This window comes from Drosophila takahashii, chromosome 3R (assembly GCF_030179915.1).
Source record: "Drosophila takahashii strain IR98-3 E-12201 chromosome 3R, DtakHiC1v2, whole genome shotgun sequence".
NCBI classification, from domain to species: Eukaryota; Metazoa; Arthropoda; class Insecta; order Diptera; family Drosophilidae; genus Drosophila; species Drosophila takahashii.
Window position 1 is genome coordinate 36,740,677 of NC_091681.1, and position 10,682 is coordinate 36,751,358.

General features: G+C 41.2%; 1 long non-coding RNA gene across 1 annotated transcript; it reads right to left on the bottom strand.

Moving 5' to 3' along the window:
• Nucleotides 1-9,253: 9,253 nt before the first annotated feature.
• Nucleotides 9,254-10,454, bottom strand: LOC138913533 (uncharacterized). Its single transcript, XR_011419303.1, has 3 exons — nt 10,111-10,454; nt 9,432-10,052; nt 9,254-9,375 (listed from the first exon to the last, which is right to left on the bottom strand). It is a non-coding gene; the product is annotated as an uncharacterized lncRNA (long non-coding RNA).
• Between the last annotated feature and the right edge of the window lie 228 nt (nt 10,455-10,682).

Consider the following 10,682-nt stretch of genomic DNA (forward strand, 5'->3'; position numbering starts at 1 on the left):
TTTTTCGGGTTTGACGCAGATATTTAATTTTTTTGTATTACGAATATAGTTACTTGAAATGCATTAATTATTATAATAATTTTAGATTATTACGTATACGCACAAAAATTTACCATGGTAAAATGATCAAACAAAGAAGGTTGTGAGTCGGGCGCAGTAGATCATTACATAATTAAATTTTATTTAAAATCCATTTATATTAAGTAAATATATAACCCATTGGTAAAAACAGAAAAATGTAGGCACATTTACTTTTGTCCTTTTTTTTGTCCTTTTCTTAAATTTTTTGTCCTTTTTTTCCCTGTTTTTTGTGGCTTATCTGTCCTGTTTTTCAAGCTGAGTGATGGCAGCACTGTTCCATATCCCTCTCAAATGTCACAAACATGCCGTTTCGTCCATTCAAATTCGAGTCTTTTCGAGGCCGACGATTGGATGCCAAATCGAGCTCATCCGTAGCTCGTCGATGTATCCGTCGCTGTTAGCGGGTGGCGTCTGTATCTGCGGCTGCCATCGAGTGTGTCTGAGTGCCCGACAGCGTCCTTTTCGTCCTTTCTGGTCCTTTGTGCCGCTGCCATGCTGTTCGTAATTATAAATGTCAATGCCAATTGTGCGACCTTTCCTTTCCCCCCCGATAATTTCACACTTTTCAAATGGAAAACCAAATGAGTGAGTGACTCTGCGTGTGTGTTGGTGTGTGTGATGCTCATTAGCCGCAAAACGCTCGCAATGCAGTTGGCTAATTGAAAACGCGCGCCTAATTACCGATAATTGATCAGCTTAGGAATGGAGTTGGTTGCACCAGAACAGCTGGCTGATGGCCAAATGGATGGAGAGTAACTTCCATTGGCTACTGACCTTTCACCCTGCGTGTCCTGTCGGCCCATTAGCGTCCTGCCTTCCCCTCGTCCTTTTCGTCCTTCTGGGCCTTTGTCAAGCAGAACAACAACAACAATGCCGGAACGACTGCGACCCTTCCCTGCCAGCATTTTCAAGTGTTTATTCCTGGACACTTCAGGTCCTCTCGCCTCCCACTCTCCCTATATAAAGTGTACAATGCGAGGTGTGAAGTTTGTTTATGGTCAAGTGGTTTTACTTTTCTTTTTTCGCTTTTTTCGTTTAGTGTTTGTTTGTTTGTTATTTTTCTCCCTGCCCCACGGCACGAGGCACGTTGAGCAGCAGGCTCGCCAGTTGTTTGCAGGACACTAATGACCACTCGGATCTTATCTGACACTGCTTGTTGATCTTGGCCTGGTCCAAGCCGCCTCTGGGCCACGCCCTCGCCATTTTCCAGGGTCTACTCCCCTGTTTTCCCCTGCAAACATTTGCATTTTAAAGTGCGCAATTGCTGTCCGCGAATAGTTTTGCATACGCTGGCCATAAATAAAAGTTTGGGGCTCTGGTGGGTGTGTGTTACGGTTTGGCAGGATCCAAAGTTGCAATGAAATTTCGTGGTGTGGCTTACAAAAAACCAGAAACCAAGCAACAGTGCAGGAAATCTCCTCAAGCAATAAGCTTAATTAAATATAAAAAAAACTCTGAGAAACATATTTTTCCTATCCTTAAACCTCATTTATTTCCGTAATCTAATCGTAACTTTTTTGTAAATAATTACCCCATGAATTTTAAATATTTTGTTTATAAAACCACAAGATACTCTGCTTCATCTAAATAAATTGTGCTTGTATTAGGGCAAATCAAAAAGTAAACAATGAGCTCACAAGGGCTTTTACAAATTTGTTCTTACATTTTTAAACAAATTAAAGAAATTAATCTCCTCTTTACTGGATAGTGAAGCATGAGCTGTGGACCCATGTGCTTCCGATGCCACAACAATTTCGAAATTCCTGAAAAACTTTATATGCTTCGGACTGCTGCTCGCTCAGCGAAACTGCTGAAAAATAACTGAAACACTGTCAGCGCAAACAGCAACAACAAAATCAACTATCCAGATCTGCACAAAAAGTTACACCCCACAAAAAAAACCAAAAAAATAGTCAAGCCGGAAAAGCTGGCAAAACGCACTTTATTACGACGAAATGTTTCAAACATTTTGAAGTGAGTGGACTTAATTCGTGTACACAACACAGTCGTCCGTCGGCTGGCTATTTCTATTCGTACTCCTCTAAAGGACTAAGGACTACCACTGCCACGCCCGCTTGAATTCTGGGAGATGGCACACGACTGAAAAAAAAGAGTGGGAGTGCATTTCCCAGCCAGGGAATTTCGATTGGCAACATTTTTGCGTACCTTTCCCAGCTGCCTGGCAATTTTGTATGTGCGTGAGTACACTGGGAAACAAAACAAAAAGTTAGAAATCAAATAAGGTATTATAAGAAACAGATGGGCTTTTATTATGTTAGTTTCTGAGGGGGGAGGATTTCAGAAAAACTTTTTTGTTGCATACCATATTTTCATTCATGGGTTTTCCCCATACTTTTGTAATATGACCTCTCATATATTTAGCTTATTAAAAAATTTGATTTTCTATGGATTTGAATTATATATTTTAACATCCTAACTTTTTCATTATTATTTATTCACAATATTCTTTCGATTTTTAGTTTAAAAGTTTTAATTAACAAAGAAATCCTTTTTCTTCGCCTGCACCTGCATCGATTCGCATGTGTGTGTATGGAAAAGCATGTCTCTGTGTTTGCGCTTCGCAATCTTCAATAAAATTGTTTCGGCTTTTATTTTTGGCTACGCTTTCCATTTGTTTAAAACGCAAACTATTGTGAGGGGCAACAAAGACACAGAAGAATCGACGGGAGACAGGGAGGGCGCATCACCTATACCACTCTATGGCCACGCACACGCTTTTATGCCCCTTGGGATTTCCGCCTCACCCCTCCCCCCGCCAATGTCGATCCAACCCACTCTACCCCCTCCCCCTTGGTGGGCACAACATTGTTGCTCTTTTTAACGCTTTTGCAATTGCGCATTGTATTTGTTGGAATTTTCCTCCTTTTTTCCCCTGTATTTTTCTCGATTTTATTTTTGTTTTTTTCTCTGCTCTGAATGGACCGCCGGTAAAAGGGGGTTTTCCATGGGGGGCGAAAGGGGGAAGAGGGTTTTCGGTTGCGGGTTTTCAGGGCGGCCACTTTATTTTCATAGCCGCCTCTTTCACAGCCGCATAAAATGCAACAACAGCAAATTGGAATGTGTAACCGCAACTCGTAGTTAATTTTATTTATTCCCAGCTCTGCGTTCTTTTTTTTTTGTTTTGCTGTATACTTTTAAGTCCGCTTTCCCAGTCGGCCTTTTTTAATTGTCCTTCAACGCTTTAAAGCCGGAAAAACAAGAATATTTGGGTGGGTGTACGATTCGTGGTATCTGTCCATTCGTCAATATGATTTAGGGACGGGCAAACAACTCGGCAATAACATAAATTAGGCAAATGCTGCAGATAAATTAGCGGAGGCCAAAACAATTTTACGGACTCCTGTCACAAAGCGCAGCCAACGAGAACCGGAGGATCTGGACATTTGTTATTGTCCTTACCAAACACCGAATACCGAATGCCGAATAACTCATAAATGCAGTAAGCCAGGGGCGTTTTTCGAGGGGGGAGTCTTTCGGAATGGACGGGACAGCTGGCCCTGCGTGCAGTGGGCCCATAAAAGCGGACAAACAAAACGCAACCCCTCGGGCCCAGTTACAGATATCCCAGAGATACCCTCCCACCATCGTTATACAGATACAGATATAGGCTCAATATTAATTGCAATATTTGCCGCTGGCGATAATGCAATGTTTGCCGGTTCGATTTCAAGGACATGCATTATGCGTATGCGTATCCTTATGCGCCCAACTAATCGTTTTGCCTGTTGTCCAATATAATCACTGCCACATTAATTACATAATGTGTGCCAGCTGCCGGTCGGAAAATGTGAAACTGGAGGGCAGGTGTGTGTGTTTGTGTTCCACCAGCGGGAGTTCGACTTTCATCCAAGGAGGATCACCCAGGGAATGGAAAGGGGAGTGGCATTGGCGGGCAACTGCTGTTATTTAAAATCATTTCACTGCACGACGACTTCCGTGGATGGAAATGGTAACGAACTGGGACGTGTTGGGCCATCCTTTCCGCATGTGGAACGGAAGCGCTGCAAACGGTGGCAAGGAATATTTATTGACAGCAGCAGGGGGCCTGAAATATGAGCGACTTTAAGCCTGCATTTTAAGCCAACCCGAAAATCGGAATATCAGTCGAAATATCGGGTTGGAAAGGAATTGCTCAAATATATTTGTTTACAAAAATTATAAAAAAAATTTCAAAAGCCAATGTTATTCCTTTAAGTATGAGTATATATGATCTCACCTATATTTTGCAAAACCTACAAAAAATTTCTGTTCTAGCAATAGTCCTAAACCTTCTCCTAAAATGGTATTCTTAATTTCTGCACTTTTAAATTTGTTGAACAAAATATGAGCTATACCTGGTTTTTTATATCAGCTAAAAAGTAAGTGTTGAATAAAAATGCCCTAACCTAGGTACTTACGAATTTATTGAGTAGCTTTTTTATTCCATTTTTTTATGCAGCCACCAAACAATAAAATTCCAGAATAATTTCTGTGCCATTTTAATAAAACTAGAATTTTCAGGCAGCAGCAGCTTGGCTTGGAAAGACATTGCATGCATAGCTGGGCACTCACAAATTTGCGCATAAAATCATTTCAAGAATTTATAATTAACAGATTCCCATGCACTCTGCACTCTGCACTCTGTGCTCTGGAGTCGGACTTCAGACCTCGGACTGTGACTGCGACTCCTCGAGAAAAGCTTCCATTATTCTGTCATCCAGCCGAGCATTCTGGGGGCTTCATGTGGCCATGACAACACAGAGTGCTCGTTCTGGTGCCGGGGCCATCCGGCCATCTCGGTGACAAAAGGGAAGTGCAATCAATTTAAGCGGATTGCGGAATTGGGCCGTCTTAAAGGGGGCGCCCTTAAAGCTGCTGGGGATCCGAGGGATCCGAGGGCCGTGGAGGTCAGATCGGACACCTGTTGGGTGAGATACATTTTACTGTGACTTCTGGCCGTCTCAATTGGGCATGGCCATGTCGCATCCCCTCTGACCGGCAACTGCCGCCTCCGGGGGTTGAATATTGCCTCGGGTCGCAGGTCGCAGAAGGACCTCCTGATGGCCGCTATTCAATTTTTAATCGATCTGTGCAAATAGTCCCTCCGTTTGTCCGCTTGTCCGTTTGTCCGCCTGTCCGTTTGTCCGTTCGATTGTCCCTGGCCGCGTTCGTGTGGACAGCTGGCCTGGGTCGCCAATGTGTGACGGTCGCAGAGCAGCTGCAGCAGCGCTTTATGCCCGAATTACGCTCGATTTATGTTTATCTCTGAATTTACGAACCTGCATGTTGCCCCGCCGCCCAATACCAATACCAATGCCAATACCACTGCCAAAGCCGGAGTGCACAGTGCGATGGCTCAATCTGCCATATACAAATTTCCACTTTAAGACCTCCATATTACGAGAAAAAAAAACACCATTGTAAAATATGGTATTTTTAAAATCACAAACGAAAAGGAAAACAATTTGGTTATCATACTTTTTTGGCATATTTTTAAAAGATTTTAACTGGATATTTATGTTTGCTTCTGGAAATAAATTATTTTCGAATGCCTGATGTACAATTTATTTTGTACTGTATACTTTTGAGCGAATTAAAAAACTTTTGGGTACATTTTCAAGAGATTTTAGACAACCAAATTTTTTTTTTAGCACACTTTTGTGGACATGTTTTAGAGATTTCAAAAAGCTATGTAAAATACTATATTTGGTATTAAATTACCACTGAAGTTCAGGGATTACGTTGTCTATTTTGAAAATATAATTTGCCTTTTAAGTAACCCAATGCTAATTACCTAAGCCAAACATTATGGAGGTAAGTTGAACAATCAAAATTTAGACAATGAATCCTTGCATTTCTGCAGGGTATTTGGCAGTGTCTGAAATGAGAATGTGTCTGGAAAATCTCTTCATTCAATGTACACACACACAATACGCCATACACCATGCCACACCCATGTTGTTTGGTGCCATTTGTGGGCATTGATTTGGCTTGGCGGTTTGGTTTGGTTTCGTTGGATTCGATTCGATTCGATTCCATTCGATCCGTTGTTGCTTGTTGGTTTTGGTTTCTGCTCCGTTCGGCGCGGGCTCCACTTCTTTTTTTCCACATTTTTATTGCGTTCACAGGCGGCTGGCCGTTCATTTTGAGTAAAGTCCAGTTTATTGCAAAATGAAATGCGGCAATCGCGGCCCCGGCGATTCACCTCTCCACAAAAGTCAGGTGGTTCATTGGCGGCTCTTTCAGATTTCAGTTGAATTTTTCATTCCACTCCGATGTTTGCTAATTGCTGTTTTGTATTTTTTATTCACCTCAATTGTTTTGTTTTGATTGACTTATTTTTGGAGCGGCCAGCTAATTGCGACGATTTAGTCTGCGCTCGGCAATAAATCCCCCGTGGAGCTGGTAATGGAATTGAATTAGTAACAGGAGGCTGCCATGGAGCCTAAACGCAAAGTTTGCGCCCTGAAATCAATACGTGTGAAAACAAAGGGAAAAGCTGGGGAAACCAGGAAAAAGCAGCGAAACAATGGGCCATATAAGAGGGATTACACACAAGAAAAGCGCATTCAAGGCAACTTGTACGTGATTCCGTGCGGAAGTGAAAAATGTTTGCTCGTCGACTAACTTTTCTCGCACACATAAAACCGGAAATGGGAAAATGCGAGGGAATATTTTCCAGGCGGGAACACGACATCGTTTAAATGCAATTAATTAATTGCATTCTAGTTTTCTATTTTCTAGTTTTCCATTTTCTGTTTTCTGCATTCGAAGCCAGTTTACAATTGTTTCTAATGCGACGCCCTCACGCATTTCAACCCCAGTTGATACCGCCTAATTTCTTGCGATTTTTATGTGCCCTTTGCATGGCATTCGAGCATTTCTGAATAAAGTATCAAACCGATGGCTCCACAGATGCGGGTCGCATAATTAAGCCGTAAAAGTAATTGACGCTTAAGTGGCGAACTTTCGAGCATAATTCACTCGGACCAAAGGGACCCAAAGCCCACTGAATACGTAGTCGATGGACTTGGACCCACATTTGGCACATCATTTTGCTCAATCATAACAATAAAATCAAATATCGGAGACTAAACCAAGTCGGGGGACTATCGAAACAAACAAACAACAAAAGTTGCGAATGCATTTTATGGACTTTTTATGACTTAAAACTTATGTGGCGGACGAAAAGAGACGAGAAGATAGAGCCATATAAAAACTAGACATATAAAAATCTCAAAAATAGACAGGGCCAATGAAAAGCTTAACAAATGCCATATAAATATGTATCCCAATCGCTATCTGTGTATCTGTATCTCCGGATCTATGCTACACTTTCTGGTTTTATGGGGTCAATCCAAAAGGGAAGGCTATTTAGTGTGGGTCACCTTGTTATTGTTGTTGTGCGTCCCAGTTGTTTGAGTTTTGCCAAAACTAATAAAATTAAATTGAATTGCTTAAAAATTGCCAAAAATGAGACAAAATGTCAGAGGGGCGCCACAGGCAAACGGTTATGAAGCGGCCGAAATCGACGGTGTGTGGGCGTGGAAAAGCTTTTCCCTTTTCCTCTTTTCCATCCCACTTTTGGCTGGGAAAACACCCGGCTTATAAGGGGAAAACAGCACTCAGGCTCCGTGACCACGTTCGCGCATTAAAGTGTTTTTGGCCAGAAATTGAATATTGAGTGGTGGCTCTAATGGCGACAAAAGGACAGCGGAGGGAAATGCTTTGAATATTTTTTTGGCCAGAAAATAAAATCTATACTATTAGGAAAACTTTTAAGAGCTCTCATCTTTCCCGGAACGATGTCGGTTAGCCTTTTTCTAATTAAAATTGACTTTAATTTAAACTTAAATTTCCCAGAATTCAACTCTTCAACGAACTCAGTTTCAGTTTCCATGGTCTTGGCAACTTGAGCCCCCGAAATCAGAACTCTCTGGCAAAGACAATTTTAAATTGAAATTGATATTGAGAATTTCGGGCTGTCTGGCTGAAGATGCTCGCCTCGGCTTTCCTTGGGATGCTGACAAATTGAATTGCGCAGATTGGGGACGACGAAGGATCTGAAGGCTGAAGGTCCTTTGATATCCGTTGATATCCGTGTCATCAAATTTATCGACGGTAAACGCATCAGCGTGTTGGTAATGAATTTAAGGAGAAAATGCAATCAGGCGCATGAAAACGATTACGTTTCATTTCGCTTCGATTCGCCGCGGCCCACGCTGCGTATACGCAACGTTTGATTGACAGCACGGCGGCTACATTTATGCCAAATTCAGAAATCTGTGCAAATTTTAATAATTAGTTGACTGCCGGCCAGTGGATTATCGTTCGTCACGCACACATAGCTGGAATATTCAATTTCTGACCACAATGTCACGCTCCTGCAAAAAATACATAGAGTAAAAACAGATACGGGATACGAGGATGCAAATTCAATTTTAATTCTGTTGATGAAAAATAATATTTACATGATTGCCGGCCGGGGCAGGCAGGCCACCGAAAAATAAATAAAAGGCATGGCCCGGCAAGCGAATCAAATTTAGCAATTTATTGAAATTTTAGTTGTTCCCGAAAGGCAAATAAACGCAATTGAAATTGTTGTGTATTTTTTCTATGTATTTTTCGTTTCGGTTACGCAGGACAATCAATCAGCCTGTCAATGCGGACACTGCTGGTCAGCGGAGCGCATCATTTATTTACTAATATGTCAGCTGTGAAATATTTTCATTAAAATTCTAAATCAAATGACCGCAAAAGCGGGCGGCCAACTTAAGCGCGATAAAGCGCTCGCCTGGAAAGTGTTTAAAGCTATTTAAAAGCGCCTGCAATTCGAGTCGCCGCCGCGAGACTTGCAGCAAATTAGCATAGCCTAATTGAACACAAATGGCGTCCAATTTCAATAAGGCGCAATCCGAGAGCCGGGAACTGGTCGCCTAGCCGCTGGTCGTGAAATCGAAACCCGCAGCGAATGGTTGAGTCAGTGATGATGTCTGCAGATTACAGAATAGCTAAATCGAGCTGGGTATAGGAAAAAATATGGAAACTGCAGCGAAAAATATATATTACAAGATTAATTTTATCAAATAAATGCAAATAAAAGATTGCCTAAACAAAAATAAAATTAATATCATAACTATATATTTTTAAGAAATTAAATTGTGAATTTTAATTTAAATAAAATTTATTTTGTTTCATACTCTCGAATATTGTTTTTCAAATTAATTGACAAATTTATTTACATACCAATTTCATTGAAATCATTTATTCGAAAAACCCCTAAGGCAGATGTGTCTAAAAGTATTCAACAATATATTTTAAATTCAATATATTTTAATTTCTTTGCATACCTTTTGAAATTGGCGTTTAATTAAAAATTAAAATAACCAAAATATTTTTTAAAAATACCCAGAAGTATAGACCGTCAAATTGAAGGACCTCTAAGATCTTTCCGCTGAAAAAAGGCTGATAAGCCAACACTAGTGTAGACGGCATCCGTTTGCAATTTATGGCACCGCAATCGTTCCCGCACAGAGGCTGCTGGCCGGATCGAAAAGCATTGGGCAACCCAAAGTCAGCCGAAATGAGTCTCTTTGGAGCTCTTTATTATGACGAATGGTGCGGGGAGTGGTGGCCACAGGACACTGGAAACTGAACACTGGAACGAGGACATGTGATATGGATATGGATGCGAGAGCATGTCATCTGGCATAATTGCCAGCGCCAAGTCAGTTTGAAAAGTATGCAAATCGCATGTGGCAGTAATTAAAGGAGTGCTGCTGCTGCCGCTGCCGCCACGAAAGTAAAAAGAAATTGGCAATAGTGATGAGGTTTTGGTGAAGATTGCCATAAGGATGAGCCTGCGGACAGTTGGCATAAGAACGCAAACACCAAGAATATTCACAATGTTGCCCAAGTAAAAACTGCAATCCGAAACAGCTCTGTATATTTTTTTTCAGCTTGGTGCAAACCTGGGGAAAATTTTTGATTGCAAATTTGTGTTTTTATTCCTTTCGGTGCAGAGCTTACCTTTTTGTATCTTTTACCCCCAAAAAGGGGGAAAAAGAAGATATAGATATACCAACACTCCTTGGGCTGCCAGCACGCATTACCATTGATTAACACTCATTCAATCTTTTGCCGTGCGCTCCGCTCCTTTCCGTTTCGAAACTTTCTTGCACAGATTGAAATACAAAGTTTTTTGCTGAGCTTTAGTTGCCACTCTGCATTCGTCGTCCCTCTTTCGTTTTCCACTTATTTGGTTTTCTCGTTCTGCTCCCTTTTTTCATTCCTTGGTTTTTTGCGGCACATATTTCTTTACTTTACTTTGCACTTCGCTGGCATTGAAAGTCTTCAACATGAAAAATAGATTTGCCCCGTAGCTAAACATAAAAAATGCTTCGAATCGAAAGAAGAAACTTGCCAGATTCCGGGAATTTTCATAAATCAGCAATAATTCCTGAAATATTGAGAGTGTCTTTGGCAATAGCGATAAGCCATTTAAAAGGGTGACTGACCATTAAAGTAGTTTCCCCAGAATTTTTTACTATTTGAAATAATAAAATGCGAAACTTTGCGCATTTGACAACTGCAGAAGGCGG